General features: G+C 39.7%; 1 protein-coding gene across 8 annotated transcripts in view; it reads left to right on the plus strand.

Moving 5' to 3' along the window:
• Positions 1-27,858, plus strand: part of LOC135248176 (protein ELFN1-like) — a 144,924-nt gene that overhangs the window by 92,957 nt on the left and 24,109 nt on the right. For 6 of the 8 annotated variants that reach the window (XM_064322497.1, XM_064322499.1, XM_064322494.1 and 3 more), the window contains one exon: positions 7,643-7,735. The exons of the other annotated variants lie outside the window; for them this stretch is intronic. The gene's annotated coding sequence lies outside the window, so the exon portion shown is untranslated. The remainder of the gene's footprint in view (positions 1-7,642; positions 7,736-27,858) is intronic. 8 annotated transcript variants of the gene reach the window in all.

Raw genomic sequence — 27,858 nt, forward strand, 5'->3', positions numbered from 1 at the left:
CAGCAAATGGTAACACCTTCTTCTTGATTTGTTTTGTTATAATGATCCAACATAGTCACATTGTTTTCCTCACACCCTAAAAGGACAAATATGGTGCTGTAAATGCATGTATTCATTCAGTCCCTTGCTACAGTGCTCACTGGGAACTCATCGCTAATCATGACATGGCAAACTGCTAATAACCGTTATTACTCAAATCCTTGAAATGTGTTCGTAAGTGCTCCACACTTATATCCTCTCAGCTATTTACTCTGACTCTGAATCATTTAAAACTTTTACGTGTCACTAAGAAGAAAAAACTCATCAGGATGAGCTATGCCTTGCAATTATGCCTAGAAAGACAATACACCCTCAGCCATTACCTGGGTTTAGAGGTGTTGTGCATCAGGGTCCCTAATTCAAATATGCATGGAGCTGCACTGAAATGGGGTACAACAAAGATGTCACATAACGTAATGCGATTATGAACAGTAATTGATTTGTTAAATGTTTTACCTGGATAGGTGTACTCAGCAGGGGAGTCCATGCTATTGTACATGCAGTACAGTTTTATACTGCCATACTGTCACATATTGTAATGGAAGTAAGAGGTGCAGCAACCCTCCCCAAGCCATTAGCTTCCCCGCGCAATCATTTATTTATATGGGGAATAAAAAAAATATGCTGCATCAGCTTGGAGCAGTATTATTTATTTCAAATGACTTATATTTTGCATGCTTATAGCACCACATTTAGAGTGGGGTGAAGATGAATTAATACCAACGTTGACAGTCTGTTGACACTATGACGTCAATGTGGTTGCAATGTCGACCTCTGTTAGAGAAGAACATCTACAGTATGTCAATAGATCAAATGCTTGGAAATGTACCATTTTTCACAGTGAATGCTGAGCGAAATGCTTTGCATTATTTTTATTTATTGTTTGTTTTTGTATATCAAATACTATACTGTACATGCATGCATGTATGCAAAACCAGATATTCTGTGTTGTTATTATTAATTATATTCAAAAGGACCTCAGTCTTAGGGTAACTGTGATTTACTTGGGGTACCTACATTTGACTTTAATAAACTGAGTAAATGTGCAACTCTATAGTGCTATCCTTTATACAGGCAGCTACAAGAACTCATAATTCAGCCATGAAAAGGGAATGCCAGCATAATAAACAAACAAGTGACAGAGATTCAATCAACAGAGTCCTTTTTTATGGCACCAGCTGACTAAATGAATTGTGTTTCTAGGATAAAAATGAAAGAGCTTAAAATCAAACCAAGCCTTGATGTTGTGAATAGCCATGTTTTAATAAACATGTGAAACATCTGTAAAGGGCATAACACATCCCCTATATTCAGCCAATACACTCTTTGGTTTTTAATTGCTGCAAACTGTTGTCCAATTAATTTACATTTCAGTTTATACAGTAGGCATTTAAATTTCACGTGTAGGAAATGAACAGCCTTGGCAGAATTTAAAATGGCATCTCATCCCAGTGCAGTTGTTTGTGCATCTTCCCCCCTGTAGGGTGAGAAAGTGACTGGTTTGATGTTCTCCTACTTATGAATTATGAAGCTCAGTAATAAGTTTAACCCTTTCCTTTTGCGCTACATATTGCAGAAAAGGGCCTATATAGATGCACTTGTTTGGTTTAAACACGACATTGTTTATTCCTAAATTATTGTCGCTTCCTTCGTTGTAATCTTGTGAGGAGATGCTTAAAGGCCATTTTAGACTTCCTGTGGAGATAGTCCATGTGGAAAAGGCTTAATGATTTGCTTATACTGGCTAATTAATTACAGTGTGCTTAGCTTTACTGAACTCCCAGGTTTGTGACTAGTGACCGGACACAAAGAGCCATCACTGCAATCAGGAGTGAACGGGTCCTTCCTGAGGAAAGTCATTTACCTAGTTCAAGCAGGGTTACATAACTTTTTAAGGCTTGCTGCCATTCCATTATTAAGGCATCCTGAGCTCAAATTAATGGTGAGAAATTGTGGCACGAGGTGACACGGCGTTGCAGTGGGCAGCACTGTCGCCTCAAAGCAAGAAGGTCATAGGTTCGAATCTCGGCTTGGGGCCTTTCTGTGTGGAGTTTGCGTGTTCTCCCCGTGTCCACGTGGGTTTCCTCCGGGTACTCCGGTTTCCTCCCACAGTCCAAAGACATGCAGGTAGGCTAATTGGAGACTCATAGGTATGAGTGTGTGAGTGAATGGTGTGTGTGCCTTGTGATAGATTGGTGTGTATTCCTGTAGTCCAGGGTGTATTCCTGCCTTTCGCCCAATGCACGCTGGGATAGGCTCCAGCAACCCCTGCAACCCTGCTCAGGATAAGCGGGTATAGATAATGGTTGGATGGATGGATGGAAATTGTGGCACATGTAAAGAGCTTTTCATGGAAAGCAAAGCTTCATGTTTTCTATATGTTTTCTATCTCATACATGTTGCTGTAATTTGAAATATCAGTAGCCACACTGGGTTATGGCGTCCTGTTGAGCTATTTTCAAGGCTGTATTACAGGTCAAAAATGGTTCTACATTTACACGTGAGATATAACTGAGCCCACTATGTCCATGTTTTCAGCTCACTACAGGGATCTCATTTGAATCAAAGCAGTGCACTTCATGACATTTGTACTGTGTTTGCAAAAACACATTATTTTACACTGTTATTACTATTTATAACTATCATTGTCTCCACCTCTTATGAAGGATTATCTTCAGTCTTTCCTTCTCCAGGTTTTACCGTACAGCGTTTTTTACAGAAATCACACTTCACCCGGCACAGATTTCAATGCATCTCTGAAAATAGGAGCCTAATTCTTGGTAACCTTAAATCTGTTGTGGCATTTTGAGATTAATTGGTCTTTTCATTTTCTGGCATGTAAATTAGCAGGACAAGCTGTCATGTGGGACCTCGGTGCTGTTGTGATGCTACCATGTGGAATAAAACCATATGCTCGTGTGTCTACTGCGTGAGGGGATTGTGGAGCGCTGAGTCGTTGGTCTGCTGTCCAATCACAATGCAAGCCTACGTAGTGTATAATGTAAGAGAGTGTTTGCCAGGCAATAATAAACTGCAGCCCTGTCCCCATATGACCCGCAGTGTGTACCGTTGAGGTGTTTCGTGGTGATTGATCAGGAATGTGGATGCAGGTTGCATGTTTAAAAGTGAGAGTTTAAACCTGAGGTCATTCTCCTCAAAAGCAGAATCTCACACCATCTGTCTTTGCATCACATGGAAAACAACAGCACTACTGCAAATGCCATCAGCATAATGACCTCTGCTATATTTTTATTAAGCGATACTGTGCTATTTAAATATTACTTAATTATTAATTGACTTAATTACTGTAGTCTTGTGTTTTGTACAATGCCAGAAGGACACGTTAGGTTCCAGTGTCGCACAGGTAGCTGGTTTTCCCGGCTAGAGATTGTGCTTTTGAATTATTTTTGATATTCACTGAGGTCGACAAACGAAGTGTCCTCATGGCTGACCAGCAAGCTTTCCTTTTTTATTTCAAAGGTTTTAGTGGAGGTTCAGAAAAAAAGTACTTGCAGCATCATTGCTACTTTCCAGACCAAGGCCTGTTTGCAATTGATTTTTTAAGAGCCTCGGCTGTGCTGCCCACATCAATTGTGTGCCTACATACTGGATGTGGCATTGATGCAAAGAATATTGCAATGTTGTTGACATCATTCATATTCAATACCCCATCACTGTGCCCCCTCTGCCCCGTGTGTGAAATTGGGCAGGGGATGTCGGATCGGTGCACCTCAGGGGAAAGCGGAAAGTGCCATCTACTGGCAGATAATCTTCACTTTGTACCACGTCGCTCTGCGTTGGCCTCACGCAAACTGCTGTTCACTCAACCCAAGATAGCAATGTGCTGCCGTGTATTTCTTGTTTTGGCGAGCAATGTACCATGCCAACACTGCCCAGGACTCTGAATGCACTGCTCTTTCCTTGATATTTATTTCAGTCTACAAATTATTGTTTTCATGTCCTATTTAAAAAATTTAAAAAATTATAGTTTGTTTAGTAGTCTTGAATAGTCAACACAGGCTATCACTGAAAACATGAATGCAGAATAGTTGGTGTAATTATGCATTCATATTTCTGCCGTGCAGGAATACCCCCTGCTGTATTCTCTTCCATCTGGCATCACAGGGTACCCAACACCCCCAGAATCATGTCTACCTCGGAGAATGTCATGCTGTTCCTGCTTCCAGATGCTCAGTGGTGAGACTGAACATTTCAAACATGGCCTCCAGTCTCCCCCCTCCAGAGGCCTTCTTCAGTTCCTTTGATAACACCGAAGCAGTTAACTGTTCGTACTAAGTCCTAACTGTATGAGCCTGCATCCTTTGCAATGACCAAATGTGTCTGATATAGAAACATCTGCTAAGGAGAAATTTAAGATGCAACAACTGCGACGTCAATTGATCAGAGAAGATCCACACTGTTGAGACATGTCCTAATTAGGATAATTGCACCAGATGTGATTAGAGGAGCCTGATATCTTGCCTGCATCTCCAGCTCTGTGTTTTAAGGGATTTGTGTTAAAGGATAAAAGAAAAGTTTGCCATTTGATATGTTATATGTTGTTCTTTACATTTCATTTTAATACAGTAGTAAGCTGTGAAAAACAAGGAACCAGTAACAAAAGTGATAAATCTCCATTTCCATCCATGGTAATTATACGTTCTGACATGAACGCATGAAGTCACCCCTCAGTAATACATGAGTTTTCTGAAACAAAAATGAGTCATTAAAAATTGTAATAAAAAGTAATAATAATATGGAAGAATATATACATATATTCAGAACAAGTTTCAAGTACGTGTGAATTTGAATGATCAAGAAGTTTTGTTTTTTACAATGATGCTGTTATCTGGGGTTCTTAGGGTTGCACAACTTGGAAAAGAATAGGAAACCAAATTTTTAGTTATCCCAACCATTCGTCTTATTAATTAACAGCTTTTCAGTGTGGTTGCCAACTACAGCCGGGGATATTCTACAAGGAATATATAACATTTTGAATAGGTTATATTATAATTGTCAAAGACAAATCTAGGTTCCAGGGTTCTGTTTATAGAATTTATTAAAACTACCCTCTGCAAGATTTTGTTCCCGATATGTCTGCTAGTGATGTCAGTAAAAACTATGGGGCACCAATTGGGGAAAAAGTAACAGTAGGTCACACCCTTGAAGAAGGCTCATCCTGACATGTTTGCTTATGGACATTGCCTAACTCTGCTTTCTGCTGGGGCAGTCCTGTCACTTTTTCAGACCAAAAATATAGAAAAAATATTCTATATTCTATATCCAAGTCATATTGAGAAAATACCAGCTCTTAATGGCTCATGTCAAATTATGAAATGGATGTCAAGCTTAGTGTGTGTCAAGATAGAAATGTAGGCAGGCAGATATTTTACATCTTTTTTGAATGATAACTGTTTCCTTATGAGAGCACCATGCCTGAAGATTTTGGCCTATGGGGATGGTGCATCAAGAAGCAACGGCAGTTTGTGTCAAAGCAGGACACTGTTTTGTCCTTACGGATATAATAAAGTGCTTCTGTTTTTGTCCGCACCTCATTGTTCCAGACACAGTGACATCTATGCCACCAATTTACGTAACAAAGACCTTTCATCTGAATTTGGCTGAGTACCACTGGTTGCAATTCAGTTATGCAATTTCATTGAGAACAAGTGAACCCTGGCAAAATATAAAAAGGCATCCTCTGCCATTATTGCACATGAATCAGGTGGACAGAAATTTTTTTTTTTTTTATTAAGGTATTCCCAAAAAAATAAAAATAAATAACTTTTAATAAAAAGTTACTTTATATTATAAAATTAACTAGAATTTAGTTTCTACGTGTTCCTTTACTTGCAGGAACATTTACAATGGTGCAAAAGGTGGTGATTAAAAATAAGATTGTGTTATACAGTACCTACCGATTCTGTAGGGTTCTGATGTTCCAGAAGTAAGAAGCAATACATTACTGTAATGTAATGACTTGGCATAGTTAATTCCGGACATAAAACAATTGCTCATGTCAGGAGCTCAGATGACCAAATTCAAGACCTAGAATCAAATTGCACTCCTAGCAGTTTTCACCCTTAATTATTGCTTTAAAGTATGATCCAGTAATTTATATGAACTGCATAATGGGTTTTCTAATCTGAACCCTGACGTTGGTGGGGAGGCATCTGCTGATCAGTGAGTGACTGTTAATTGAAGTAGGGAGCAGTGATGCATTGGTGGCTGGTGGTTGTCTCCTAAATATATCTCTAATGCCTATCGGTAATCAATTATTTAAATCAGGAATTCGCTCTACTTTATTACGTGTAATGGATGTTGTAATAAAAAACAACAAGGATACGATGGGTCTCTTTACAACATGAGTTTCTGTCTGTGAGTTAGTGCCTAGCATGCATACAATGGAGGGTGCATTACCAGGATGGATTGTGCAGTAGGATCAGAGAGGAAGGCGGAAGTGAATGAGTCACTCTCTTCCTGGGGGAGGACAGCCAGAAGTGTGGTCTGAGTCTGAGCACCACGGGTCCTCCGAAACCCTGGGGGGTTCTGTCGAACCTGAGGAGTGCAGGGCGGCAGGAGCACTGCCACACTCCCGGGCTCTTAACTGGGCAAGGCCTCACAAGATCAGTCCTTTTCACACCTGAGGTTTTCACACTTTGTGTCAAGTATTTATTTTCTACAAGAAGTGCATCTCTCCAAATGATGTTCTGTAATATGTTATTTCCACTTTGTTGTGAAGGGATGGCGTCTAACTATGAACGGCGACGCCTATCGTCTCCCGCGAGTTTGTGAGAGCACTGTACGTTTCTATGGGCGGCAGCAATAAAAATGCAAATGGCAGACGGTTCTGCATCGCAACTCTATCAGAATATGCAAATAAGTCCTAAGGCAGTCAGCGCTTTGCAACAGGTTAAAGTCTCACTTATTGCATTACCTCTCACTTGATACCGCTGTCAGTTCCTTTCTGCTAGATTTACCAGGGTATTTCCTGCCATCTGTCCTCTTCCCCATGGTTCGTGGCGCCTCAGATGAGCAGACTACCTATCGGCCTATTTTTTGGCCTTTTACTGTACAGCTTAGCAGCACATCATTGGAGATTGCTTTATTTACACCCCTCTTATCGGGGTCTGTCTTCCTCTCCATCCCGCCGCGAGCCTACAGGAATGCACCGCATGAAATGACTTCATCAGAAAAGTGAACACCTTATTTCCTCGCACATCCATCTCACTAACATTTCCATTGTTTCCATTCCCCTGGCCCTCTAATTTCCCATCCGTGTTTCCATTCCGCAATCTGTGTCTTTTGTTTAGATCAAGCGCATGTGGCGAGATTGTCTGACAGGCCCAATGTCCTCACTGCCACCCACCCGGGACGTGATTGATTCGGTTTCCTCACCTGTCGTCAGCTCCTCTTTCTTTCCCCAAATCTTTTACGTTCGCTCCGGCTTCCCCCATCTGCCAGCTTACTTTTTCCCGTTCCTTGTTTAATTACTCTGATTCATGGCTTTTAGAGATCTGATCTATCTCCGCACAGCTTGATCTATTGATTAATACTTTGTTTCGATAATGATGGTTGGCTTTCTCCCTCCATTTTGTGACAGACGCCTTTTCCGCTCTGCGAATGCGACTGACCAAGATTTCTGCTGTTCTGAAACCAAAGTCTGTCTGGTCAGATACGCCCTTCGAGATAAGAAGTAAGTCTCTTTCCATGACTCCATTAACACTCTCACATTGTTAATTTGAAATTACATTTTCAAGTTGAAGCCTTTGTGTATTCTGCAGGAGGGTAAGTTATCAACGTGATTCATCACTTAGGAGAATAACTGCATTCTTGGAACATTTTCTGAATGTCATAGAAATTCTTTGAATAATACCTTAACATAGCTTGTTTGAAAAAGTGAAAGAAGTAAAGGAAATAGTCTGCACACCACATTAGTACCTCCCAAATAACCAAATTATCAATATTGAGGCTTGCGTCTGGCCAGAGAACAAGTTAACAAATGGCTATTGTTGTGAATCTGAAAATGGAAAACTAGAAGAGGACTGTTTTTTTTTTTTCAAAATTCACAGGGTTCTATGTGCTTATTACTCATAGCCTCAAACACTTTCTGTGTTTGTTATGATCAGGTTATAATCCATAAATTAAGTAAAGACATAAAATGTGAATACATATCATTTTTAGCAACCATGAGTTGTCCAAGCATAGTTATCCAAGAATCGTTCGTTTTTTCAGCTTAATCAACGTCAGGTTTCACATTTAGAAATTTATCATTTCCTGAATCGTGGTGAAACAAACATTTGTTCCACTATTTTCACAATTGATGTATTAATATTATAAATTCTACTGGGTCTGTGGCATTAGAATGGTGCTTGTGATTGGGATTTCCCTTAAATCCCATATTTAATTTATGCAATTAAAAAAAAATATGCTTTCAATGAATATTAATTGGAAATACTTGTTGGTATTGTTTCCGTAAGGGAAAGGCCTGCATCAAACAACATTATCCAGATTCATTGTGATTACAGCATTATCTTCAGTACTGTAAAGGTGATTATGTTTTAATTGGAATTTCCTGAGTCAATCGGCGTATCTGCGAGCATCCTTCTTGATGAATTTCGTCTGCATCCACAAAGTCAAATGTATTTGAGAATTCAATTTGCAGGGTGTCCGTGATACAGATTCGGGGGTAATCTAAGCCACTTCATCAGTCTGCATAACTTATATCACCTCAGACAAGAGCACTGCAGGGAATTATCACTGTTTATTGGAGAAGGTAAGAAAAAAAACCTCTCCAGGTCCACCCACAACATGGAGCTGGCAGGGAGATGTTTAAAGAATCCTCTCATTACCACTTTAGTACAGTTTGTCTGTCAACACTGGAAAAAAAGAGAAACTATTATGAAGAGAGAATATTAGGTGGAACGCAGAGAACCAGATTACCTGTGAGCTCTTATGTTCATGTTTCGTCTGCATTTCCATAACTTGTGATTCAGCCCTCAGATCAACATCTGACACTCTCTCCTGCATGGCGGTCGAATCTGTGCAGAGATGTGGGTAGCGGCTCAACACTTGCCCCTCCTTTTCACAACGGTGCCCCTTGGTTGTGTCGAGTGGCAGGATTATTTCTGGAAAGGATAAAGAAACTATTTGTAAACCTTGAAACCAATTTGAAATCGCTGATAACTGAACAACGGGTTCCAATCAAATACTCGGGGGACTGTTAAGCCACTGGGGTATTTTTGAGAATTCTAGTCCTTTTTTTTTTCTTTCTTTTTCAAAGCCCAGGCATACTCCACAGATACAAACAAACAGGGAAATTTCATTAGCTGTGAACTGGTAATAAAAGTCCAAAGCCACTATCCGTGCAGAGCTAGTATATGATCTCACAGCTGTGTTATGAATAATGATGGATCACTACATAAGGAAAACATAGCTGTAGGTCTGAAAATGGGACTTCTTTGTATATTGCATGCTTGTTTACAGCACCGGATTGGTAGCAAGAGAATATAAAAGATATTCATCATATGATTTATGTTCTACCATTATGAATAGTCAGTTGATATGAATTAAATAATTTTTTTTTTTCATTTGCATGCATGAAAAAGAAAGACATCAAATTATAAGGGCTATTGCCTACTGAAATATCACGCTTCCTGCTGACATGCCTTCCCACTTCAGTACAGGGAAATAACAAGCGCCATGGTTTTGAACTCTGGAGAGCGGAGAATGGGGCTGAATTCACAATGTGTTTTTTACGCTGGTTTCCTCTGACCCTTTGTGTGCTCCACTATTTCCTTTGTATCCTTTCCCCATTGGTATGGCTGGGATTACTCTGGCAACACATTTTAAGGATACATATTTTATATCTGTGTGCATGTGTGTTATTATGTGGGTGTGGGTGCATGTGTGTGTGTGTGTGTCTGTGTGCATGTGTGTATATGTGTGTTATTACGTGTGTGTGTGTGTGTGTATACATGTGTGTATGTGTGTGTGTTCTAGGTCTGGTACATTAAGACAAAAATCATAAACGAAGAAATATGATATACATAATTCTCTATATATCATCAAAAGCCAGTGGTGGGATGAGGTAGGTTGGGATTTGCTGTAGGTCTGGTTTAAATCAGACAGCTGTTACAAGATGGCCTTGGTTATTAGGTTTGGATTGAGTCTGGAAAGGTTAAGGTCTCACAGGTCCCATGCAATTAGAGTGAATTATCTGTATGATACATCAATATGGTTAGGTGCACGCAGCGGATTTCCCTCAAATGTTCCAGCTGTATTCTATGCATTTTAAAAGTGGCTAAAAAAACCTTTTCTTTGTGTGCCCATAAAGGTCCTCATGTCATTTGAAGTTTTGCATTATTATGGTTTTATTTAATGGTATATAATGGTTTTAATATTTTGCCAGTTTAAAAAAATATCACATCACTTTCAATGTTTCTTTCAGTAAAACTGTTCTCCTGGAACATGTACTACTTGAGAATGGGTTTTTTTTTTTTTTTTTTTGATAAAAGTGAGCATTCTACTTTAGACAACTGCTACATATGTCCACCATAGCAGCAGAGCTGCCCTTGGGTTAATAATGTAGGTCCTTCTGGAGCGAGTGAGTGGGAGTATCGTATTTCTTATTTTACTATGTCTCTCGTATAAAGACCTGCGCTGTTTAGTCGAGAGCTCAGCTGAAATCATTGCCAGAGTGGCCTGTGGTGGTTCCACTCAGAGACGGGACTGTAATCCCTTACTGATACCTTCTGCCTGAGTGTTTCAACAATCCAGGCCAAACGTGGAAGCAGGGGAAGTTAAGTGCTTTTAATGCGAGCCTCCCGCTCTCTAAAGTGGTGACGGTAATGCAAAGGACGTGCGTCTGTATGTGCTGTCTAATGTGCGCGGCAGGCCTAACCTACATCCAGCTACAGCCGTGTGCAGCCCCGTCGGGCACGGCTCATCCTGGGACCCGAGCGTGGTGAGGTCCGACAGCCATCGCGCCGACAGTCCCGCCCTCACCTCAGGCGCGTGCGTGACCGTTCTCCCTTTTTTAAAACAGCGCCACCTCCAGGCCGCAGTCCTTATCCTGGACGTTCCGTTCTCCGTACCTCATTGCAGCTTCTCATTTCACCGGGCTCCGCTAGCTCCCGCCGCTGCTTTCGAACGCGCACAAGCTTAAACTGATTCCCGTTAATAATATGACGGCATTAGCTGCGGCACACGGCATGTGAAATTCAAATTGTATGAGTATCCACTCTGCCATTGACACGGAGTAATTGTAGTCCTCAGCACATTCATCGGGAAGTCCAGGGTTGACTAATCAAATTTCTAGACAATCAGCGCTGGCAGGAAAAAAAAAAGGTTTTCTACTGAAAAAACATTCTGGTCTTACCCAGCTTTCAGATTATTTTTGAAGGCTGGCTGTCTCCCAAAACCTCTGCTGGAATGGAGGAGGGACCACAATTTTGTATTGCCATTTATAATTTTCCTAGATTCAAATAAATATCTCCCGGCATAAGCTTTCCTTATAAGGAGATGTTTGTTATTAGTCAGAGCTACACTACTGACGATGGTTACAAAGATAATGCCCAGATACTACAATTGCTTCAAAAAATACATATAGTATAACTATCTTTCATTTTCTGTGTATCTTGAATTTTTAGTCTTTTTTGTTTGTTTTTGCATTGCATTTTTTTCATTTCTCTGACTCGCCCCCTCCACCAGTTCTCCATCTTCTTCCATGGTTCATTGTGTTCTTTCTATCTACAGTTCCATTAAAATGTTGCAATTGTGAATTTATTTTTAAGCACTAAAATAATTTATGCATAAAACAGCAACGAATACAGGTTTTGTTAAAAGTTATTTGTTCAGAAAAAGTAGCATAATAAGATTGTTATGAGCCTCACACACAACTTAATTTATCATTGTCGTGCAAGAATGATGAATTTATAAATGTAGCCAAGATCTGGGGTGAGTTTCATCAAATTTATGTTTCCCTTTGAGTGCGTATTTCGAGTAGTTATTTCACATTGTCCAAACTTTCAGCTATGTAAAACCTTCAGGAACCAATGCCTTATAAAGTGGACTTTAATGAAACCTCTAATTGCACAACATTCCAGGCAAGTGACACATAAATCAAAACTCTGAAGTCCTCTTTACTCTTATAGCTATTTTTCAGTGACAAAAGTTAATGGAGCTGAACTTTGACTTCTCCATGAGCTGGGCATTAGGTTGCAAATGCTCATACAGTATATGATCCAGATACGCAGAAAAAAATTTCTTGTTCTCAGTGTAAAAAAAATAGTCCCAAATGGGAAAACAAGCCTTGCAGTTGTGACAGTTCTTGTAATAGCCTTTTCATTTTAATACATTTTTTTTTTCATTTTCACATAAGGCAATTGAATAGTTTGTAAATCTGTTCGCATCGTCACACCAGTGTGCAGCTGCAGAATCACTACCAAGAGAGTTTGTTAAATATAGGCTCTGCTCTTGGCAAAAGCATTCTCAGTAAAGCTTACAGTGATCTACTCTGCCTGTGTGTGTGTGTGTGTGTGTGTGTGCATTTGTGTGTGTGTGTGAGAGAGAGAGTGTATGTGCGTGTGTGTGCATTTGTGTGTGTGTGTGCATGTGAGAGTATATGTGCATGTGTTGGAGTGTGTGTGTGTGTGTGTGAGAGAAGCCCCAGACCCGGAAAGGAAACCTCACATTGTCCTTTTATTTTGTGGAACACAAGCAATAGGTCAACTCCGTTTTTAATGGTGGAAAATGAACATTGACCTGGCATAGGCTAATGTAATTATGAAATTGGGCCTTTTATATTTATATTTAAGTTTTGCTGATGCTTGATTAATAACTGTGATCAAAAAAGTGGCATAGAGTGGTATATCTGTGACTCACTGTACTTGCCAGGGATGTTTAAAGCTCAGATAAATTAAATTTGAACTCATGTGAACATGTTTTACCCTTGTGAATGTGGCCAATAATAGGCATTTGTCGTTGCATTTCAACATTTCTTGCACGCTTCATGCCTAAAACAGATTATCAATTGAATGTTATTCTTAAAGCATGCAGACCATTTCAGGGATTCACATGCAGTTCTCAATTATGCAGTACCTCCACATAACGAGAAGGTAATTTTCTTAAATAAACTTTATGTGGAGATACAATCATATCCACATTAAAGTGGATTCTTATAAATAAATACTTAGTCAGGTTTTAAGCCACTGTTTTTAAGATTAGCAAAAAGCAATTGGATTGTAAGACCATTACATAAATGAGGCCCCCGGCTTGGTTAAGTAAGTCTGGTGATAACTACAGTAAGCAGACAATAGGAAAGCTGAGCAAATGAAACAGGGTTATAACGAACGAGTTACAGTGACAACATCCAGACATCATTTGAATGTTAGTGAATGTGTACCAACCACTGATTAATCACATTTCGCTTGTACTTATGCTAACAGATAACCCGAGCTGGTTAACAAGCCAGTGACTGGGAAATATCCTGCTCAATTAATGTCGCAAGTTTATCTGCATACCTTATGGAATAGAATGTTGTCCCTCGAAATTCACTGAGCGACACATTTTGCAAGTTGTCCTCCATTTCTTGTTTGCACAACCCTCTTTAAAGCCCTCTGTGATGTGTATAGTATTGTAGCAGATCAGCTAGTCAGATATGCCTTGAAATTTTCCAAATTAGCTTACATCAAATTATGAGTCGATCTAGCAAGGCAGTTTTAAGACTTTGCAAAGGATATGTAATATCTAGACTGCTAACATACACCAAGAGTAAGAATACTAAGAACAGAACTAGCTACAATTCATTGGTATAATAAAGACAATTTGAATATTGCTTCCATCATTAGCTTGCTTTGAAGTTAGTGTTGGCAAGCTTGTTATCTAGCAAGCTGGCTAGCGATGGCAATCTTGCTATCTAGCAAGCTGGCCAGTGATGACAATCTTGCTATCATTCAGATATTCATAGGTGATTGCATTCAGCTAAATCTTTGGTTAGTTGACAGACATTAATTAAATTACTCATGGTCTAGGGGGCCATTAGGTGAACAGTTGTAATTTCTTCTTTAATCACCTTGTTACTAGCAGCTATGGGGTAGACGGCTCCAATATATGCCACAAAAGAAATTTGGAATCAGCTAATTCACCACAGCGGCAATGTGATGGCACAGTCTAGGTGATTATTGATTTGAGTGTGCTGAGAGAACATGGACTTGCGAGAGACCATTGTCTTGCCCTTCGACCATATGCTGAGACTCAAGGCTTTGATGGTCGAGATCAAGATCCAGTCCAAGATCACGTTTATGTGGTCTCAATAGGTCTCGAGATCAATACCTGTCAAATGGTACCTTACACAAGCCATATAGAAAAAGAAATGTAAATATATTCAAGTATTGTATAACAACCTCTAATGACCTGTTTTTGCATCAGTCTGTAACCCCAGATGTCTAGTTTTCGACCGGAATGTCAATTTTTCGAATTATTTGCCCAGGTCCACTTTGTAGTCCTGACTAGACAATGTAAGGTCTAGTTTGAGTCATCAATGGAAGAAATTTACCAGTGGTATGTACTGAATTAGCATGTCAATGACTCCTTGGTCAGATAGAAGCCCCCCCCCCCACCCCCCACCCCCCACCCCCAGGTCTGCCATTGGTACCGAGAGGGACGCGTTTTCATTGTCCGGTTTTGATAAATTATAAATCTGGCAGCCCTAACACACACACACACACACACACACACCTTGCAACCTTGCGGGATCCAGATGAATTGGAGCATGGAGAAGGCCTGCCAGGGTTGCTGATGTCCAGGCCACCAGGCCTGCTCCGTCACTGTACTCTGAGCAGCAGCTGAACAGGATCCAATATTTGTGTTTGTGTTTCTGCAGGCACAGAAGCTGAGAGTTCACCCTGCATCAACACAAATGCTATGCTATTTCCCCTGATGCCCCAATATTTTAAAGAATGATTGAATTTTTATGGGAACAGATTAGTACTGGTGCTGATTACTTGATACTGCAACAGCTGAAATGGAGAAATAATAGCCAAGAATGCAAATGGCACCAAAAATAACAGGGGCTCTTTCAGACTTTCTTTGGTTAATGGAACTCTGTACGCGCAGGAGCTCTGAGACAATTAGGTTAGCTGTCTGGAATGGTCTGTTAAAACCTAATTGAATTGAGGACCTCACAACCTGTGTCTCCAGGTTAATTGGTCAGAGAACTGCACAACTGGAACAGTGGAGAAATCCTGTGGCAGAATGAGTCTGTCTCTTTGAAAGTTTCCAGACATATATTAGGCGAGAGCCTGAAAGGAAATTGGGGATTTATGTTTTGCAGCCATGCTTAAAATGAATATTATTGATGCCATGGTCACCATTCCAACACAGTGAATCTGAAAGTGGACAGCAACACTTGGCTTTCTTTTACAAAACACGGTTAAGACTGGTTTAAACTAATTTCACCTATGCACTGGCTTAATTGGATTTTGTGCATTGAATTAATATTGGTCATAATGTGATGAATCCCAGGACAACATAATTTATCTTGTACATAAGCTAATATAAAGTTTCTGGTGACCTTATTTCTTAAGATTATTTTGCTGCTGTATTAAAAACTTCCTAATGCAAAGCAAATTAAATGGCAACTTTCACTTCACATGTGTTTTTTATCCAGTTTAATTAATACTGTATAATTGCATCAAATAGGACCAGTGCATTTTCGCTACGATAGGTCAGCTGTGTGGTCAGCAATGCTTCACAATTCCTAATGAAAGTTATAGCAGCCTTTTAACAGCTGGGCTGTATCAGTTCTACCCTCATAGACTAACAAGTTATTTTTATGGGGAAAGGGGCCAAGGGCATTGAACTGTACCATTTATTAGGATAGATCCTGAATAGGTCACATTGTGTTTGCTTAGTAAGGGCTGATATTTGCACCCTATGTAAGATTTATTACATTTATCAAAAACAAAAATATCTATTTCATACAAATTATTTACATGTTTATATTTCATAAAAAGGAAAATGTATTCATAATGTTCTATTCTAAGAATTTATTGCCACAAAATATATTCACCTGCACATCCAAACTGTTCCATGGGACAAAAATGCCTGCATGCAAATTACATTGATTTATCGTAGAAGCGTTTAGGCATATTTTTCTTGTTCAGGACATTATCTTGTATATGTGTAAATGTTCTGCATTAGGTTTTGAAATATTGCAAGCACATTATTGCAGGAGTGTTCTTTCATTACTCTTATACTCAGACCTGTGATGTAAGAAACCAATTCATCTATGATTTATTGTTATCTTGTATCGTCTCCTTAAAGGTACATCTAGCCAAATCCCCTCATGGTATCAAATGATGATCTGATGAGAAATTATCAACTTACTTAAATCAGAATGGGATCTACACCTGACAGCTGTTGGACTGCTTTTATTTCCCCAGTGATTTTGTTCGCCATTCCAGAAGAAATTCAGCCTGCTGCTGCACAAAATAAGTGTTACTATTTCCAGATTCCATTCACTTTTGTATTCGCATGCAGAACGCAGTGATGACGGTGCAGATCTAAATCAGTCCTCAAGGGCAGCAGGTGTTCAGACGCTCTGCCTCATTTCTCAATCATTTGATGAAGGAATAGTGTGGATTGCAACTCCACATGCTTGCAGGTCCTTAATCAATTACTAAAGATATGCACCTCTTGAACCTGCATTAAGCTTTCTCCTGCATATAGGATACTTCTGCATATGTGCATATGGTGGGCTCCATAATGTTTGTTGTTTTTTCTCTGTACTCCACAATTTTTGATTTATAATTAAACAATTCATATGTGGTTAAAGTGCACATTTTGTGCTTTTATTTAAAGGTATTTATACATTTGGTTGCACCATGTAGAGATGACAATGCTTTTTACACAGCCCCCCCACCCCTCCGTTTCAGGGCACATATGTCTGGAACATAATAATGTAATCTAATGTTCGGTACTTCCTCATTTATCCTTTGCATGCAATGACTGCTTGAAGTCTGTGACCATAGACATCGCCAGGTGCTGAGTACCTTCTCTGGTGATGCTCTGCCAGACCTGTACTGCAGCCATCTTCAGCTTCTGCTTATTTCAGGGGCTAGGTGCCTTACGTTGTCTCTTCAGCATGTATTCAGATTAAGTGAATGGCTTGACCGATCAAGAATTTTTCAGTTTTGGGCATTTTTGAAAAATGCCTTTGTTGCTTTAACAGTATGTTTGAGTTCATTTTCTAATTGTAGTATTAAGCGCTGTCCAATGAGTTTGGAGGCATTTGGTGAATTCTGAAGTGTACAGAAGCATTGTATCTGCTCATATTTAAGCAGTTACATCAATGAAGACAAGTGAGCCAGTACCTGTAGTAGCAATACATAGCAAAACCCTAACACTCCACACTCCCACCACTATGTTTCACAGATGAGGGGGGGGGGGGGGGGGGGGGGGGGGGATGGCGGTGCTTTGGGATCTTAGGCAGTTCCTTCTGGCCACCACAGTTTGCTCTCGCCATCATTCTAATACAAGTGAATCTTGGTCTCATCTGTCCACAAGACCTTTTTCCGGAAATCTGCAGGCTCTTTTAGGTACTTCAAAGCAAACTTTTTTTTTTTTTTTTGGTAGGTCTGAACCTTGCTCCATTATTGTGTTTTTTAGAGGGGTTGTGTAGTACAACTTCCTGTTTAGAAAATTCTTAAAAACCTTTTTGTCAACTCCCATGAGTTTTTCAACTTTGGGGAAATTGCTTGGCCAAATGCCACTTGCTAATGCCACAATGTGGGCACTGTGGGTGAAATAGACTGCATTTGGCATTAAGCCTCTGAGGCTTTCCTGGTATGCTTTCAATGTGTCCCTTGCATTATCCGAAATGAATATAGACACATTGTTGAAATCCACCTCAGAGTCCAACAGCCATTTCTTGATGCCATCTAAAACTGAACGGTAATTTACAGCAGCAGGGTACACTGTCATCAAGGACTACTTTCCACTCTGATTAAATTGATTTTCCTTGCAATATAAATAAAATGTGTAAAATGCAATTGTCTGGGCCATCTGTTTACTTGTCAGTGACCACAGACATTATGTCAGCTGACTTGACCAGTTTCTTTATATTTTATTTATGTGCATCAGTACCCTGTGGTCCACACTACTGCCTAAGCCATTTTGCAAGGGGGACTGCCCTGCCCTTGATTACATGCTTATTTGGAAAAGCATTTAATTTGGGGCCATTCCGTTTCTCTAGTGGAATGTTGGCACTCAAAATGCATTGAGAAAATCATGGATGTCTACATTAAAAGCTCCCTTGTGCCATACTGACATAGGATCCCTCTGTTTTTGGTCTCCCCACAACAAGACCATAGCTTCTGCTTTTTAATTGCAAATGGTGATCCACTGTCATTTTGTGTTGAATATAATATATATTCATATATCAACATCTCTCATATTCATCATATCTAACTACAATATATCTATAATATATCATAATATAATCATAATATATATCATAATATCTATCCATTCATCCATTATCCATACCCATTTCTTCCTGGTCAGGGTCGTGGGAGGTGCTGGAGCCTAACCTAGCTTGCAGTGGGTGAGAGGCAGGAATACACCCTGGACAGTTCACCAGTCAACCGCAGGCTATACACATCATTCACTCACACACTCTTACCTAGGGGTAATTTAGACTTTCCAATTAATATACATGTAAATATATAAAATTGCGAAATGTGTGGCATATATTGAATCCGTCTGCGTGCGGTGTCCCTAAAATACATTTTTTGTTGTTTGACATTCCATTCATATTTATTTTCCTTCCTCTCTGTGAATTGTTTTTATGTGGGTCACAATTAACCGTTAATTGTATCAGTCAGGTTAATTTGTGAGACCAACACCAATGGGCACCCCATGAAGATGTCAATTTCAATGCAAATTTAAATCCCTGTGGGACACATGCTTTACAAAAGAAGTTGACCCTAGTACAACACTACTCAACTCCTGCTGGCTGCAGTGTCTGCAGTGTCTGCAGGTATTTTGTTCCAACCATGTGCTACACCAGTGGTTTGCTACCTCACTCTTAGGGACCCCCTGTGTGCGCTGGTTTCCATTCCAACCACAGTTGCTCTTTCAGAATTTTAACACAATGTCTTATTTTATTATTAGGAGATTTTCATATATACAGGGATTATTTACTGTCTTAAGCCACGTTATGTCAGAAATAGCTACGCTTTCCATGAAGAATAACAGTCTCATGTTCACTTTTTGCTTGTTATTCTATATTGTAAACAACTGATTGCAAAGAAAACGACTGATTTCACAAATTATTGTACCTAGGTGGTTCAGGAAGTATTAGTGTAATATAGTGTTTAGCTAATCAATGTAATTAGGTGACGTGGTGCATGGTTGGAGCAAATACCTGCAGAACTGTGGCCCGCTGGACCAGGAGTTGAGTAGCTCAACCCTTCTCAGTGAGCTCCCCACCTCCAATCCTTGCCATTTTCACTGCTGGTATTCCAGAAAACAGAACTGGCAAGTTATTACACAATCTGTCACAGGAAGTAAAGATTTTGGAATTATCAGCTCCAAATATGAGGATCAGAGAAAGCCTGTGTCAGTTACTATGGTAACTTATGCTCTGAAATCTATGTTCTGAAATGAAACTAACCTAAAGTTTATCTAAAGCTGATAGCCTGTAGCGTTTGGCAAGAGTATATAAATTAGTGCAGTTCACTGGAGAACCTGATCTGGTCATGGCATGTCCTCTCTTGGAAAACCCTGTGGATATGGGCACTCAAATTATTCACCAAGCTTTACATTGCAAAGAATAATTAGACTATGATTATATACTCTACTTTATCATTTTTCAGAGGTAATCTATCTTAATCTTAATAACCTTCTAAAGCCTCATATCTCCAATGTCACTCATCATGGTTTTGCGCTCACTCCACTACAAACCTTTGCAAATCTATTTGTCATTTCAGTTATCGTGCAACTCATTACACTTTACTGTAACAAGATAATTTGCGATGCCAGCGACCTCATAACTAATGTGGAAGCCAAATGACAGGGTCTGTCCACAACTTGAGGATTTTCCAGGAGTCCTTCTTGTTTTATTGATTTGAACAAGGTGGACCACCTTTCATAGATTGATAGATTTTTTTTTTTAATTAGACTCTGTTATGTAACTGAATTTTAAAGATTCCATTATGTAACTTATGGCTTATGTACCAAGTGATGAAATAGGACAGTTTGATTGCCTCCTTCTTGGGGACAGAGGCTACCCCCTTCCTGTGCTTTCTGATGACCCCCTACTCTGCCCCTGAGGTTGGACCACAAGGCCAATTCTGCTTGGCCTCTTGCAAGATACAAGCCAGTGGGTGTGTCCCAGTACTCAAAAAATGTATCCTCCTTTCCTCCACTACCACCTTGTCTGCTCCAATCTTTATGTCCTCCTTTCCTCTAATGTCCCAATATTGGAGGACACAAGCAAAGCGACTTCAAACTTTAGAAAGCAGAGATGGAGAGAGCAGAGAGGAGAACTTCACTCAAATGTAAGTGCTAGTCTAGTACAAATAGTACCAGTCTTCTTTTCCAAAGGACGTGTTTATTAGCAACACATTTTATTTTAGATCTTACAGTGGGAAATAATTGTTTTTCAGTGTGAACAATGCTATAATATGAACACTTGGAAACAATAACACATAATATGAAGCAACAAATTAGTTTCCCTAATCTACGGAAATGTTCCTGAATTACTCAATGTGAGCTGAAATCAACTGGCAAAAGAAGGAAGGTTGTCACAGTACAGTTACAGCATATGAGATGAAACAGTGCTCAGTATGTGCAGACATCAGGATTCTGGAATTATAGTAAATTGTTATGTTTGCGTACACTATGAGATGTTTAGTTTGATCAAATGTTGCTGATTACATATTTAGTGCATTGACACAAACGAGAATTACATTTACATGTTTTTATAATGTACATGAAACTACTTGTACTTGACACTTGCAAGCTATTTTACAGCTTTAAATTCCCTGACCATGTGTAAGATCTGTGATTGGCTATAGGGCTATTTGTGGGCTCGGCATCAAAATTATGATAGGGCTACTTCATCAACAGTCAGTGTCGACTTCGATGACGCCCAAGCAGATAAGCTGTCCCAATTGTCTTCATGTCTCCTCATTCTCTTCTTTCATCCACTCTTCTCCTCCCCTCCTTTCCTCCACATACGTCCAAGCAGGAGACAAGTGGTAGTGGGGGAGTTGAGGATAGGAGGTGAAGAGTGAAAAATATTGGGACTCAACCAGTGTGCAGATGAAAGTTAGAATCTTCAAGGCAACTGTGAGGGGGGAGAGATGCCCCACACCATCATTTGAAGCAGAGGATGATGATCCCATCCACCACATTCCAGATCACACAAACGGTTGGTTTTGTAAGGGACAGCATTGCAAATAATCGCTTTAGCTGACCGCTGCACATCATCAACCCCAATTCCCTCCCTCACCCAGCAGAATCTGTTTTTAATAAAGACAAAATGATGTTATTTTTCCTTTATTTCCTGCGTATTTCTTGCAAATAGAATTACAAAAACCTTTTACAACACACAAGCATGTCATTATTTAGCAATGAAGAAATATATGCATTGCCATGGTGTTGTGCTCACCTAACTGGTGCTCTAATAAAGCAATCTCAAGTTCCGTTTTTTTCAATTTTTTATTTCAAGTGAGATCGGGCTTCCTTTTTTTTTCTAAATGGATTTAGCATACAGTATGCAAGGAAAACAGTAGACTGCTTACAGCCAATATCTTAAACATTAAAATAAGAAAAATAAAAAAAATTATTATTAAAAAAGTAAACAACCTGAATACGTTATTTGGCAAACATGATATTGAGAGCATAGTTGGATAAATTTATGCATTAACTGTATTTAGCCTTTTTTTTTTTCTCGCCAGCTTCATTTCCTTTGCTGCCACTGAGGTATTGCTTTTTTATTGAATATTCATTATATGCTGTAATGATCTTGTTCAATGGGTGCGAAAAGAAATGAAAAATCGGGCTCAGAATCCGTGTTGAATCATTTTTTCCGTGTCTGATTGGAGGTGGCTTTTTAAATTCACAGTGAATGCCCATGGTTTGGGCTTAAATTATTTGAGTTTCATCGATTTTGATCACCTAATTTGGAGTCCAGTGTTGTGGAACCGAGAGATCTAGATATGCCACACCTGGCTCGCTCATGTCAGACTTTTTGTCAGACAAGTTTAAGATTTATTGAGCCCTCTTCCTGGAGGACCTTGATGTGTTTCAACACCAACGATTCATTTAAGACATTGATTAGCTAAAGAGTCCAGACACCTTGTTGTCAGGGCTTTAATAGGCTGCAGATTGAAAGGAAACCATAAATACCTGTAGATACTGCAACCCTCCAGAGCTTCAGTTTCACACCCTTGCTCTAAAGTAAGCATAAATAAATAAGAAAATGAATAAATAAATAATCGTCCCAGATGTCCGATCCTGAATGAGAGCAAATGACAAAGGTTGAGCATCAAAGTAAACTCTAGGTCAGTTGTCCAATCTGTCTTTTGTTTTAGCCAAGCACTATGACGCCTGATTCAACTAATTAATTAACCACGATCTTCAGTCAAGACCTTGATAAAAGAATCAAGTGTGCTAGTGCTGTGCTAAAACAAAACAAAAAAACTGACAAAAATTGATTTTTTTTTCTTGGATATGATTGGACCCCCCTGCTCTGGGAACAAGCTCGTTTAAATGCATGATAATTGCAAGGATAAGGTGTACAATATCTTTTAGAGTAGCATTGAAAAAGATGTTATTGGTAGCCCAACAATTTGGATCTACTCTTACTTGACCCTTTCCCAATAATATAATTCATAATTGTGTGTCTTCTTGAAATACTATAAAGTGAATGATACAGATGTAATTTCGGAAGCTTTTTTCATATAAACAGTTGTTCTTGCTATTGCATGAAAGCATTCCAGCACAGTGAATACTTCCAGTGCTCAAGGCTGTTGGGTAATTTGCCTTAAATAGTGTAATATATCATTTGGTTTTGTTTTACAGAACAGAATGTCCTTTTTCCCCTTTCATCTCAGTATATCCTTAATTCTCATCATGCTGATTTGCAATTTGCTTCCCTCGGGTTGTGTGACAAATCTTCAGTCAGTCTTTATACTTTTTTTACCCAGTACTTGTGGTTATCAACCCTAGCCTCTCAATCAGTGCAGTCACACATTATGCTCTTGCCAGCATGTGGTATCCAGCAGTTAATAATAGGAAGAATGTGTAAATGGACATGGTTTGATGATACAAAAGGAGCAGAAAGTAGTGCATGACCCAAATTGAGCCCGGATCCAGGACCTGTGTATTCTCTTGAGCTGAGCAAAATCTCTGCTCGGGCAATGGCTGCCACTGGATAGAAAGGCAATATCTACCATTGATGCAGCCCACAAGTCAGACTGACCTGAAATTAGATCAAGTGTAGTATAACATGCTTTAGGCCCTAGTTTGGAGCCAGTAGATCCGGTAACTAGACCAAGAAACTTAGCAAATTAGGTTCTAGTCCTGATATTCTCCATTCCCTGTCTGGGAATTGACCTCACTCTGCAACGCAGTTGTCCTTATTTGATCCATCCTGGACTTTTGTGCATTCTGTTCAGGTCAATATATATTAGCTGGCAGATTAATACAGAGAAATGAGTGATTATTTATCAGTGTGTGGTACAAAGTCAATGGCAGATATCTTTTTCACAGAAGGATACTTCTGAAACAAGAGCAGCAGCTTCAGGGAAGAATATTTGTTGATATTTCAGTGTGCCACACTACAGCTTCACCTGCGTACTGGAGGGAAATACATAGTCAGCAAAGGGTAATAGTGAGTGAAAGAGCATACTGCAGTATTGTGATATGCTGTCAGCTTCATCAAAAATGGCAATAGCCCAACACCCTAAAGTGACTTTATACTGGTGTTTCCATATTAAAAATTAACAACCTGTAACTGGGTTGACAGAGAGCCTTGATAAATTATACAATGTAATGGTTATGGTAAAACATTGATTTACTGAGATTTATCCCCTTAAGGGTAATTCTGAGGCCTTTTAGTGAAGCCATTTTAGTGTGTCTTACATATTATCAATGTCACATGTCACAAGTGATGTCATAGTCCCTTACACACAGTGTGGAATAAGTATAGGACAGTGAGTGGTCTCCAACCCAGGTCCTGGAGAGCTACAGGGTCTGCTGGTTTTTGTTTTCACCTTAAAATCAGCACCCATTTGAGACCCAAGACACCAGGTGAGTTGAGTTAATGGTGTAATCAACTGCTCTAATTGATTCATGAAGTGCAGAGTCACTATGAAAACCAGCAGACCCTGTAGCTCTCCAGGACCAGGGTTGGAGACCACTGATATAGGACTTGCGAAAAATGTATTATCCTAGTGCCATTGTAGTACTTTTAATTATACCTTTTGAACTTTTCAGGAGGACAATAAAATCTGAAAAATGCAAGCCTGTAAAGTCGCTCTTTTAGACTACTGAGTGAATGGCAAGGAAGGGCCTACACGTGTCACATACGTGTAAAGATGCTACATGTATATTAATCAAAGACAGGCATACCCAATTCAATATACTTTCCACACAGCCCAATGATCTCAATCAGTTTCAGAGAGCTTTCTCTCAACTTGAAAATCCCTCCTCTCTCGTTTTTTCCTTCAAAGTCAAGTTTAATTTCGTACAGGAATCCCACTGATAGAATTGTGACCCGCACCTCTAATGGAACCAAAGCTCGGAGTTCTCACCCCTGGTGAGAAGTCAGGCTTCGTTACGCTGTGGCCACAGCCCAGTCGGCCACAGATGCAGCCCTCTGTTTGGCGGAGTAACCCCACAGTGTGCGTGTGCGTGTGTGTGTGTGTGCGTGTGCGTGTGTGTGTGTGTGCGTGTGTGTGTGTGTGTTGGAGACGATGCCAGCCCGGTGGCCGTGTCCTGAATCAGCACGGGGAGAAGCGGCAGTTCGCGCACGCTCGCCGGCAGCTGTTGAGCTCACGGACCGAGGAAATGAGCGTTGGCTTGATGGTCCGGAAAATGATATAAAAACCTGCAGGTCCCATTTTCCATTTCTGCCTTTCCCTCTCCTCTTTTTTACATTTACTGTGCAGAATGAAATGAGGAAAAGAGTCTCTGGCCCCCACTCTAATGAATAAACTGGGCCTTTTGTCACCTAATGATTTTCTATAAATAACAAAGATGCAGAAAATGAAACGGACAGGTGATCAATGGGAAGTGGTTTGACTCCAACATATCAGCTGCTGTGCTTTATTGAGTAACTGTCTTGAGTGTTTTGGGAACAGTACTTCCAGTGCTCCTTAGCCCTTGCTACAAAGTTTAAAGAACTACGTTCATTCTTTATTCATTCTGAGAATTTTCTGTTAATAGGTGCTATTTTACTTTACATCAGTTATGCACCCAATCCTCAGGGTACTTTAAACATGGCTGCAATATGCAACTGGTTTTAAAATGCCCTCTTTGCTCTGCTAATCGGAATTGTTCCATGCATAATATCAGGAAATCAAATTCCCTGGCTTTTACATTACTTCGTAATGCAGAATTTCATATTCACAAAAGCATCTGTTTTTTGCTGATTCTTTCACTATCATTCTTCTCCCCACCAGAGATAATTAGATTTTGTTCTTTTTTTTCATCTTATCATCATTTCAATAATGAATCTTATCTTCCCAAACATAGCTGTTCATTTGGCTGTATTTATGCCTAGCCCCTGGATAGACTAGCAGCTCCCAGAAGGGTCAACAGTTGTATGAAGGACCCTTGATCAAATCAAGCACAATTGCCAAGCAATCTGAATTCACTACCAGCGCCGGAGTGCAGAAACTAATTTAAGTGTGCATGTTATACAGGCAAGGCATACCAAATAGCGTGTGAGTGGAACTTTACTTCACTCCACAATATACTTAACTAGAAGTGTTTAGCACAGTATAGTTCTGACATATATAACTATCCTCAAATGGAAGCATATTGGTTTGTGTTTGCATGAGTGCATGGATGTGAGTTTGTGTGTGGAAGCTTCTGTGAATACCAACAGAATTTTCCATATATATTCTTGCCCAGGGGTTTCAAACTCAAGTTCTGGAGGGCTGCAGTGCCAGCAGGTATTTGTGGTTTCCTTTCATCAGCAGCCATGTAAGGCCTTGAGAACAAGGTGTGTGGTGTCTTGATCAATGACTTAAATTAATTGTTGGTGCTGAAGCACACTGAAAACTAGCATGCACTGCAGCCCCAGGACAGGACTCAGATACCAGTGTTCTAGTCGATGCACTATGGTTCTACTCTACAGTTAGCTGTATGCATAAGTTTGGCCAGCCCTGGTCAAAGGGTAAATTTCAATGTATCTCTAAATGAAGCGATTCATTGAAACGGACCTGAAGCTGACCTGACCTCTCCATGGTAAAATGTTAAACAATTTTAATGCATGATTCTTACTTATTTGCAATTATTGCAGATTCAAAACAACGCACTAAAATTAACATGACACATGCAAAAGTTCAGGCTCCTGTCAGTTATTACTTACCACCTCTTTTGGCAGATATATAACAGTTTCCAAATACTTCCTGTAGCCAAATATTTTTCTCTATCCTTACTTCTGAAGTTTTCCCCTCTTCCTTGCAGAACTCTTCTAGCTCAGAAATATTCTTAAGTGTCTAGGTTATGGATTATGTTTTCACAACAGTATTTGATATCTGACCGGTACGGTCACATTTTAAAAGGTATAGCATTGTTTATGGCAGATGTTTATTGAGCTGGCAGTGGCATATTTGTCCAAATTAATAAGGTATTCATCTTCTATACATAAATAGAATTTCTTTAAATTTAATTGAATAAAATTTATTTTCCTATCATTCCAACTCAAATTAAAATTTTGCATCCTATCGTGTCCTTTTAATTCAAATTCCAATTCAAATGCAGGAATTGCATCATATTTAATTCCTCAACTTTAAAGCCACCTCAACCCTGTGTGCCAAATGTAATATTTTGTTGTTTTTTTCGGTGGGGCTATTTGCATTTTAGGGATATTGACAGCAGATAGAGAATGTTAGAATATTTTATGCTCTGAAATGTGATTACATTTGACAACAAAGGGATTACATATTTTTATGACTCTGTGACATGAGAAAACACTGAGATATCTTTTTTTCTTATTATATGGTATGCACAGAGTGTGCGAGCGTACAGCTGGGGGTGCCATTATTTGAAATGAACTTACTTAATCAGTCTGACATTCATTACATTTAAGTCATTTTCTTTCTTGTTTGCACGTCACAAAAACATGAATGTAGTCTGACAAAGATGCATAGCCTGCATTGAACAGTTCGTGGACAGAGAAAGAGTGCGTGTTATCACTGATAAAGAAGTCATTTTGTTTGTGTGCAAACCATATAGTGTGGCACTGGTCTGAGCCCCAAATTGTGTGAGGAGACAAAGTCAATTGTCTGAAAAAGAAAAGTTTTGTGGGCCACACAATGTTGTGAACTCATCAGCGAGGTCCAGACAAATAGAAATACTTCCTGCACAAACCCTCCTGAGGGACTGGGGTCAGGGAGGCCACAACTGTCTGTCTGTCTGTCTGTCTGTCTGTCTGTCTGTCCGTTTCCTTGCTTTAACTGAGCTCAGGGAAAAGGCCTGGCCAGTTGGGGAAACATTTGATCGGTGCTGTAGAGCAATCACACCTCTCCTATCACAGAGACCAGTAGCAGAAGGCTTGCTTGTTCCGCACTAGTT

The sequence above is a fragment of the Anguilla rostrata genome, chromosome 2, assembly GCF_018555375.3.
Source record: "Anguilla rostrata isolate EN2019 chromosome 2, ASM1855537v3, whole genome shotgun sequence".
Taxonomy (NCBI): Eukaryota; Metazoa; Chordata; class Actinopteri; order Anguilliformes; family Anguillidae; genus Anguilla; species Anguilla rostrata.